Genomic DNA, 9,955 nt, shown 5'->3' on the forward strand with positions numbered 1-9,955 from the left:
CTTCCCAATAACAAAATTAAAAACAAAATTTCATAAGATGATATTGTACCCTGAATTGCCCCTGATTTTCAGCCAGGAGAAATTCTGCCTCTGAGGAGACATACAGTAATGTCTGGAGACACTTCTGATTGTCACAAGGTGGGACAGGGGAGGTGCAACTGGCATCTAGAAAGGAGAGGCCAGGGCTGTTGCCAACATTCTACAAGGCTCAGGACAGCCCTCACACCACAGAATTACCCAGCCCGAAACTCACTAGTGCTAAGGTTGAGAAAGTCTGGTTTCTCTTAAAGCACAATTCCCACGGATGATTTAATTGCCCTTGGCTTTGAGATCCAGGGATGTGGGTGTAAAGGGATTACCTGCTTTGCATGGTGTTCTGGTCATGACCTGTGATTTCCTGCCAACACTGAGAGCATATGATCTGCAGCATTACTGGCTACTTGAAACCCCACACACTGCTTAATCCTGCCCTAAATCTATGTTCCAATGGCCTGACTTTTTCCTAATGTATTGATAAGATATGATTAAGCTATTTTTAAAACTTAACACTAGAAACACTTTGTGGATTTGGTTAAATTACAGACCTTCGACCTCAGTGGAACTTTTCACATGGGATGACTTTTCCCTGATAAAGAATTAGCAGCTGCTGGGGGGGTGGGAATGTTGATGGCTGGAGAGGCTTTAAACTATGATTAACAGATTCTCACTCCATCGCACTTACTCTTTCTGACTTTGGAGAAAGCAGAACATACACACCTAATGTTGCTTTCAGAATTCTTTTCAGCTGATTGCCTTTTTTCTACTCCCTAGGCCTGTTATTCTTCAGGACCTTACCAGAATCACGATGTGCTCTAAAACTATTTCCTGGACTGTTTTTGACCAACTTCCAGGGAACACAGTCCCTTAATGCCCCACACAGAGCAACAACAAAAGACAGAGTTTGCTCTCAGACATCACTCACGGCTTCAGCAAAACACTTAAACCCATCAGGAAATCCCTCAAGGGGAAGAGACTTGACACCAAGGGGTGTGTGAAATAGTCTCGCTGTCAGGTGAGCTCTTTCCAGTCCAGGCAGAGAGAATCTCGTGCAATTAGAAAAAGGGAGAGGTGATTCCAGTGTTCCTCCAGGTGGAATAACTCCATCAATTTCCCAGGAGGGTGTGACAACAGAGCACCTTAATTCCCTTCCTTAGACCTCGGCTAACAGCCCTGGTATCACAATTTTGGATCACGCTTTCCATTTTCTCATTTTGTACTGATCATCTCATCAGTAGCAGCTGCAGAGATTATTGCCCTTATCGCACAGAAAAGGAAAATTGAAGTAAAAAGTTCAGTACCTTGTCCCAAGAGGTCACGTGATTAGTGGGGCACTAGAGCAAGGTCCCCTTCTCCTGGTTTGGAGATGTAAACTGAGAGGATCTCACAAACTTCCAAGAAAGAATTGTACCTCCTTTTCACTAACAAAAACATTTCTGATGGTATCTAATGGTAATGTCCTGTCTTCAGTGATAATATGGGCAAAGAAGAACTAATTCTTTTACAAGTTATTGAATTCTTAATCTTAAGATTTGCTAAACCTTACATGTAACCATGAGGGTAGAAGCTATAATACCCATTTTACAAGTGAGAAAACTGAGGTCTGGAGACAGGGTAGTGACCTGTCCAAGTCACATACCTGGGGATTCAGACCCAGATCTACCTGAGCCCAGAGCCCGGTCTCTTAACCTGTACACTGTACTGCCCGCCTCCCATTATTTTTGTAATTGAGACATAACATCCATACAGTACACAAATTTTTACAGGTCACCACCACCCAGATCAAGGGACTGAACATTCCCATGACCCCAAAGCCCCCTTGGGCTTCCTCCCTGGATAGGTGCTCTCTTGACACTCTACTGTATTTCTTATCACACTTCAGGAGAGCTGGAAGGTGCCTGAGCAGACACAAAGTCTGCTTTAAGACCACATACTCCTTCAAGAAACCTCTACAGAAATGCCATGGCTGATCTTTTTGTCACAGCTATAGATGTGCCTGACTGTGGTCAAAACAACAAAAAATATACCCAGCATATGGTGCTTGAACACCTGAACATCCACATACAAAAAAAAAGGAATATAGTCTTCACAAAAATTAACTCAAAATAGATCACAGGCCTAAATGTAAAACACAATACTATAAAACTCCTGCAAGATAACATAGGAGAAAATCTAGATGACCTTGGGTTTGGTAATGACTTTTTAGATACAACACCAAAGGCATGATCTATGAAAGAAAGAATTGATAAGTTGGACTTCATTAAAATTACATTTTTCTGCACTGTGACAGACTCTGTGAAAAGAATGAAAAGATAAGCCACAGACTGGAAAATAATATTTGCAAAAGACACATCTGATAAAGGATTATTATCTAAAATATTCAAAGAACTCAACAATAAGAAAACAACTGATTAAAAAATGGGCCAAAGACCTTAACAGACAACTCACCAAAGAGGACATATAGATGGCAAATAAGCATATGAAAAGATGCTCCACATCATAGGTCATCAGAGAAATGCATGTTAAAACAATGAGATACCACTAGACACCTATTAAAATGGTAAAAATTCAGAACACTGAAAACATCAAATATTGGTCAGACGTGGAGCAAGAGGAAATGCAAAATGATAAAGCCACTTTGGCGATTTCTTACAAAACTAAACATATTCTTACCAAATGATCAAGTAATCACGCTCCTTGGTATTGATTCAATGGGGCTGCAAACTTATGTTGACATAAAAACCTGTACATGGATGTTTATAGCAGCTTTATTCTTTTTTTTTTCTTTTCTTTTGTTGGTTGCACCAGGTCTTGGTTGCGGCAGGCGGGCTCCTTAGTTGCAGCATGAGAACTCTTAGTTGTGGCATGCCTGTGGGATCTAGTTCCCTGACCAGGGATCGAACCAGGCCCCCTGCATTGGGAGGGCAGAGTCTTATCCACTGCACCACCAGGGAAGTCCCTATAGCAACTTTATTGTTAACTGCCAAAACTTGGATACAGCCAAGATGTACTTTACTAGGTGAATGAACAAATAAATTTTAGTATACAGAAAATGGAATATTATTCAGCACTGAGAAGAAATGAGATATCAAGCCATGAAAAGACATGAAGGAACCTTAAATGCATATTACTAAGTGACAGAAGCCAATCTGAGAAGACTACATTCTGCATGAATACAATTATATGAACTCTAGAAGAGGCAAACTATGGAGCAGAAAAAGATCAGTGGTTGCCAGGGGCGAGTGGGGAGGAAGGAATGAACAGACAGGGCACAGAGGAATTTGAGGGCAGTGAAACTACTCTGTATGATACTATAATGATGGATGCATGTCAATATACATTTGTCCAAGCCCATAGAATGTACATCACCAAGAGTGAACCCTAATGTAAACTGTGGACTCTCGGTGATAATACTGTGTCAGTGTGGGTTCATCAACTGTAATAAATGCACCACTCTATTGGGGGATGTTGATAATGGGAGAGGCTGTGCATATGTCAAGGCAGGGGGTGTATGGGACATCTCTGTTATTTTCCACTCAATTTTGCTATGAATGTAAAACCGCTCTAAAAAATAAAATCTATTTTTTTAAAAAAAGTCACCTCCTCCCCAGGATATTCAGAAATTGTTGCCCTAGGGGTTCCCCCACCTCTCAACAAGGGCCCCTGTTACAGCCATGTTTGGAAACCACTGGCTTCTTGTGAACCAGCACCTGCCATTTAATGGCTCTGTGACCCTGTAATCTCAGGCAGATTCTTTCACCTCTGGTTTTAATGTATTACTCATAAATCACTACCTTATGGAATCCTGGGAGGGATTAAATGAGGATTCAATGTAAAAAAAGTACTTAACCTATAATTCCTTTCCCTTTCCCTAAGGAGTTTGGGCTTTGGTCTCAGGACAATTTTAAGAAGGGGAGTGATGTGATTAGCTTGGCTTAGAAGTATCACTGATTTAAAAAAATCATTTAGTAGGCAATGTGGATATGGATGGATGGAGGAGGAGAGGGCAGGCTTGAGGCCCCGGGAAGTGAGCTGACAGTGTCTGATAGCTGCTCAGGGTGAGAGAAAGGATCTGAGAAAGCGGGGGACCGCTAGCCTTGACTCTTGTCTTCCCTTCACAGCCAACATCTGCTCCAGCAGCAGGTCTTACCTTCTCCACCACAGAGTAACCAGACCCTCCAGCCTCTCTAACCTCTGCTGCTCCTACTGCCATCCTACACTGCTCAGTCCCTAGTCCTGGACTTGTTATAATAGGCTCCCAGCATTTTTCCTGCTTCCAACTCCAATCAATTCTCTATAAAGCAGTCATCAATGTAAATCAAATCTCATCCACTCGCCACCTTAAAATCCTCTAGTAGGTTCCCATCGCACTGAATACAATAAAATTCTTTACCCTGGCTTTAGGATCTGGCCGATTTCCCCTCCTCCGCTGTGCTCCAGCCTTTCTGTCTTCCACCAAGAGGGTCCGCACCTAGCTGTTTCCTCTTCCTACAAGGCTCTCCCTGCCCTGGCTAACCTCCACCTCATTCCTTCCCCCACCAGCCCACCCCACCCCCTCCACATTTGCCTGAGGACTCAATTCTGATCTGAGCCGCAATGTCACCTACTCAGAGAAGACGTCCCTTCCTATTTTAATTTTATACCTAAAAAGATCACCACCTGCTATTTTTCTTACTCATTTATTAGTTGATCATCGCATTTGCTGTCTCTTCCTATTAAAATGTTGCCGCTCCAAGACCAGGAACTGCCTGTCTTATTCCTTACAGTACCTGGCCCGTAATAGGTGTGAATGAATAAAAGATCGTTGAATGAATAAAATAAAATTATGTGAGGGTGGAGGAGGTGTTTGCAAAAATGTCTCTGATGATCCCACTCCAACAACTATTACTTTCATTGCACTGTTAACCATTGTTGTAGCATATAGTGTACTCTATTGGGTATCTCTTTTGTGTATCAGTCTTTCCCATTCTTTTTCGGCAAAGGAACCATTTTCTTACTTATCTTTGCATGCCCAACATCTTGCTCAGTATCTGACAGCCAGTAAGTGTTCAACAAGCATTTGTATAATGAATGAATACGTCTCAGCTGAGGTTTTACTTCTTATTGAGCCAACTTTTCATTCTCACAAAGTCACTTCCTGAATGATGCCTCCTGGCATTGATTTACATCCTCTCCCTTCTCAAACTTGTAATCAAGACATGCTCACGTTCGACATTCAACTGTCCTCATATTGGACGGGAAAGGAGATGCCCTCTAACCTCGGCTCCCCAAACTTCTCTCTTTTTCACCGCCTAATTTCTCTGAAGTGGCTCACTTCCTCTCTCCTCCACTCTTGTCCAGTTTTACCTCCCCAGTTCTCCCCTATACGCCCTCTGAGACAATACTAGGAATAGCCAGACCCAAGCTGATCAATTGTTAGAAATACACATTGCTGTGTCCACCTCAGATCTAATAGATTAGACTCTCTGGAGTTGAGGTCTGGAAATATGCATTTTTAACGTTCCAGATAATTCTGAAGGAAACCAGAATATGTCACCCTAAAATATCCCTCTTTGACATAAAAATTATTTTGAGCTGATAGCAATTAAGAAATAGTAAATGCAGAAAGGCTTCCCCTTTTCTGCCTAAAGGCAAGAAATAAATTCTCCTTTGACTGGAGACAAACGCTTATCAGCCCAGAGACCAACCAGAAGGATCTGCAAACAAACCCTGTTAAACTAACTTTTATCTTCCTAGTTAAGCAAGAGAAGGACTAACTTACCCTAGCTGGACTACTCTCTTGCCCAAACCCCATTGCCTTGTCAATTCTTCACAAATTTATTGTTTCCTGTCTAAAATGTATAAAAGCTTCCTGCTCTGATCACTTCTGTGTGTCTTCATTCTTTTAGGAACTTGTAAAAATTCAATAAAATTTGTATGCTTTTCTCCTGTTAATCTGTCTCTGTCGGTTTAATTTTCAGACCCAGCCAGGGACCCTAAGAGGCTTGAGGAAAACCTTTTCCTCCCCCACAATTCTCAAGCACACCAACATTTAAGACTGCTAGTAAGCTATTTTTGATTTTTTTTAATAGTTAATATTCTTGCAATGCACAAAATTCCAAAAATGCAATAGGATTTTGGCAGCTTGTTACAACTAACTGTAGAATTCCTACTAATTAATAAAATGACTAACAACCCAACAGAAAAAGGAGCAAGAGTCATGAACAGGCGTTTGTCAGAATTGCCAACAAGCATATGAAAAGATGCACTATCTTGACAAATTGAACATATATCAATCTCTTTCCTAAATATATATACCCTAACAGTTCATGAATCAGGCAGCACCTCATCTAGCAGATAGAAAGGAGCTTCAAAAAGCTCACAAAATGAAAGAGTTTTATAGGCAGAAGGGGGCAGGACAAGGAAGCTACTAGCCAAGAGTAGATTGTCTCAGGCAAGGTCACCTTCGTAGAAGGTCATGTGTTTTTCCAGCACTGTGCACTAAATAAACAAAATTTTCCCCACTGATTTGATATGCCACCTTTTTGTGTAATAAATTCCTCTTTGTATCCGGGTCTGATGAATCCATTCATTCTCATCTGTGGTCAAAGGCAACCTGTAGCTTTGGAACACAAAGCAAAAAAAATCTGCCCACTTTATTCTTCGTTAGCTCCTTCATGGCTTTGCTAAGACAACTAGTTACAACTAGCTAAAACAGCTAGTTTAGAAGTGTTTGTAACATACATGTCCACCTAAAGATGGTCCATGAAGATCAGAAAGCCCTTTTCAGTTTGGGTTTCAATAATGTCCAGCACAGTGTTGGGGCTCAGGGTAGGCCACCCCAAAATATGTCTCAATGACATATTGATTATTTTGAATTAAAGTTACTTAAAAGATTGGTATAAATATACAATGGAATACTACTCAATCATAAAAAAGAATGGAATTTTGCCATTTGCAGCAACATGGATGGACTTGGGGGGCATTATGCTAAGTGAAGTAAGTCAGACAAAGACAAATACTGTATGATATCACTTGTATGTGGAATCTAAAAATTACAACAAACTAGTGGATATAACAAAAAAGAAGCAGACTCACAGATATAGAGAACAAACTAGTGGTTACCAGTGGGGAGGGGGAGAGAGGCAATCCTGGGGTGGGTTGGTGGGTAGTGGGAGGTACAAACTATTGGGACAGGCTCAAGGATGTATTGTACAACACGGGGAATACAGCCAATATTTTGTAGTAACTGTAAAAAAAATAAAATAACAAAAATAGTTACTTAAGAAACAGCTGATGCAAGAGAGACACTTTGACTCTCCTCTCTGCCCCCCTGAAAGCAGGAAATAAATCTCCATGTGAAAGGTGTCCTCCCTGCATCTGGAGGTAGAGGACACCCTTATCCCCAGAGATGGGAAATTCAGACTGGGAAGCTGTATAAACAAACCTGGCTACCTCTTTAATTTACTACCCCAAGCCCAAACTCTGTTTAGATTTTTCACTAATTAAGCACCCAAAGCCAAAGTGTCTTTGTCCTGTCACTTCCTCACAAATTTATTGCTTCTTTGTCTAAAAAGTACAAAAGCTGCCTGCTTTGGCCACTTCTTAGGTCCCATCTCCATGATACCTCCATGCAAATGAGTTAAAATTTGTTTTCCTCCTGTTAATCTGTCTTGTGCCAATTTTATGATTAGTCCAGCCAGGAGATGACCAGAAGGGGGTAGAAGAGGAAATTTCCCCCTCCCCAACAGCAGCCTGATGTTGGATTAACAAAGCACATCATCTTCAGGCAGCCAATTTGCTGCAGTTTGCCAGCACCAGCAACATTTTCATCTGTAAATGGGGATTTTGATCTCAACTCCATGAGAACAGGACTTCAGGCAGCAAAGAACTTGGCTTTGAAGCCAATGTAAGAGGACCCTTTCCTAAGGCACCTCCACCCACGGCAGCGTTTCCTTCTTCCCTAGCCTCAGAGCCAATCTGAGAACAATTTTCAGATTTTCTTGGCAAATTTTGCTTTCAGTTCACTTCTCCCACAATTCTAATTAAAATGTTCTTCTTCTCTCTCAGAGGATGTGAATAGCCTTGAGAATTCTAAGTGCGAAGGTTAGGCATTCTGAGTATCACTCCATCACCCAGTTAGTGCACCCCTGCTGTGTAAAAGGAGTTGAGCCAGGAATTATAAAGAATATAAAGACAAATGTGACCCTGTCCCATTCCTAAAGGAGACTATAGCCCACTGGGTAAACAAATAGCAATAGTACAAGTCATAACATGATCAGAACAATTCTTGCAAGGGTGAGGAGCTTGGCTGGTGAGTCTTTCTATATCAACTTGAGCATGTGACTTAGTCTTTCTGGGTCTCCCTTTTCTCATCAGAAAAACAGACTAAAACTCATATCGATCTCATATAAGTATGAGAACATTTCTCTCAATGACAGAAATAAATGAAACATTCATGTAGAGAGTACGCTACAATGCCTGGTGCACGGTGGGCACTCGATACATGAACTGTTCTTACTTCCAAGAGCTACAGGAGTCCACTGAAGGGACCATTCATTACATCTTTGGCCTTTGAGAACAAATAGGTTTCACAAAATTGGAGGCTTAGAATTCAGGTAAAGGCTACAATCTGGGGACAGTACTGAGGTCAGTTAGGGGAATTCCAAGGTATCTAAACGGTGTGCACTGCTTTCTGAGATCAGTCTGCAAAGGCAGCAGAGGACAAGAGAAGACCAAGCAGAATGAAGTTAGTATTGAAAAAAAATGTTACTTGCCATTCCAGTTCTACAAGGATCAAGCCATTAGCTACCGCAGTCACCCAGAACAGTGCGTTCTGAGGGGAATTCAGAATGGAAAAAAAAAAAAAACAAAAAACAAAAAACAGGAAGAATTCTGTGCTTTAAATATACTGGTACCTAGATAGTTAAGATACACATCTAGGGCTTCCCCGGTGGCGCAGTGGTTGAGAATCTGCCTGCTAATGCAGGGGACACAGGTTCAAGCCCTGGTCTGGGAAGATCCCACATGCCGCGGAGCAACTGGGACCGTGAGCCACAACTACTGAGCCTGCGCGTCTGGAGCCTGTGCTCCGCAACAAGAGAGGCCGCGACAGTGAGAGGCCCGCGCACCGCGATGAAGAGTGGCCCCCGCTTGCCACAACTAGAGAAAGCCCTCGCACAGAAACGAAGACCCAACACAGCCAAAAATTAATTAATTTATTTATTTATTAATTAATTTAAAAAAAAAAAAGAATTGAGGCACTATCCACACTGACTAAATCAGATTCTGCATTTAAAAAAAAAAAAAAAAGATACACATCTAAGGGAAAATTTCAAATGACCCCAGTTTCTTGCATCTTCCCATACATAGAAAAGCACTAAAATGACTAACTTGAGATGTCTGGTTTTTGTAATAAGCAGTAATCTTTTGGTGCTTGACCACATGCTTTTCCTACACAGTAGCCTCTAGCCACCTGTGCCTTACTGACCCTTAAAATGTGGTTAACTTGCCCGAGGCAGTGAGTTTTTAATTGTATTTCACTTTCATTAATTTAAGTGTTTTTTAAAATGTTTATCTATTATTTATTTATTTATTTGTCTATGCCGGGTCTTAGCTGTGGCACGCGGGATCTTTAGCTGTGACATGTGGGATCTAGTTCCCTAACCAGGGATCGAACCCAGGCCCCCGGCATTGGTAGCGCGGAGTCTTAACCACTGGACCACCAGGGAAGTCCCATCATTAATTTAAATTTAAATCTAAATTGCCACATGTGACTAAAGGCTACCACATTGGACAGCACAGCTCTGGATTATTATCATACCTGCCTTGAGCACACCCTTCATGGAAGATGGTGGTCAGATCACCTAAAAGGAGAGAGCTGGGACTTCATCAAGATGCCAAAACAGTTTGTACGAACTGTGCTTATGGCAGCTTGCTA

General features: G+C 41.6%; 1 non-coding gene across 1 annotated transcript; it reads right to left on the reverse strand.

Moving 5' to 3' along the window:
- Nucleotides 1–9,673: 9,673 nt before the first annotated feature.
- TRNAG-ACC (transfer RNA glycine (anticodon ACC)) lies at nucleotides 9,674–9,746 on the reverse strand. The gene has a single exon. It is a non-coding gene; the product is annotated as a tRNA-Gly (tRNA).
- Between the last annotated feature and the right edge of the window lie 209 nt (nucleotides 9,747–9,955).

This window comes from Balaenoptera ricei, chromosome 6 (genome assembly GCF_028023285.1).
Source record: "Balaenoptera ricei isolate mBalRic1 chromosome 6, mBalRic1.hap2, whole genome shotgun sequence".
NCBI classification, from domain to species: domain Eukaryota; kingdom Metazoa; phylum Chordata; class Mammalia; order Artiodactyla; family Balaenopteridae; genus Balaenoptera; species Balaenoptera ricei.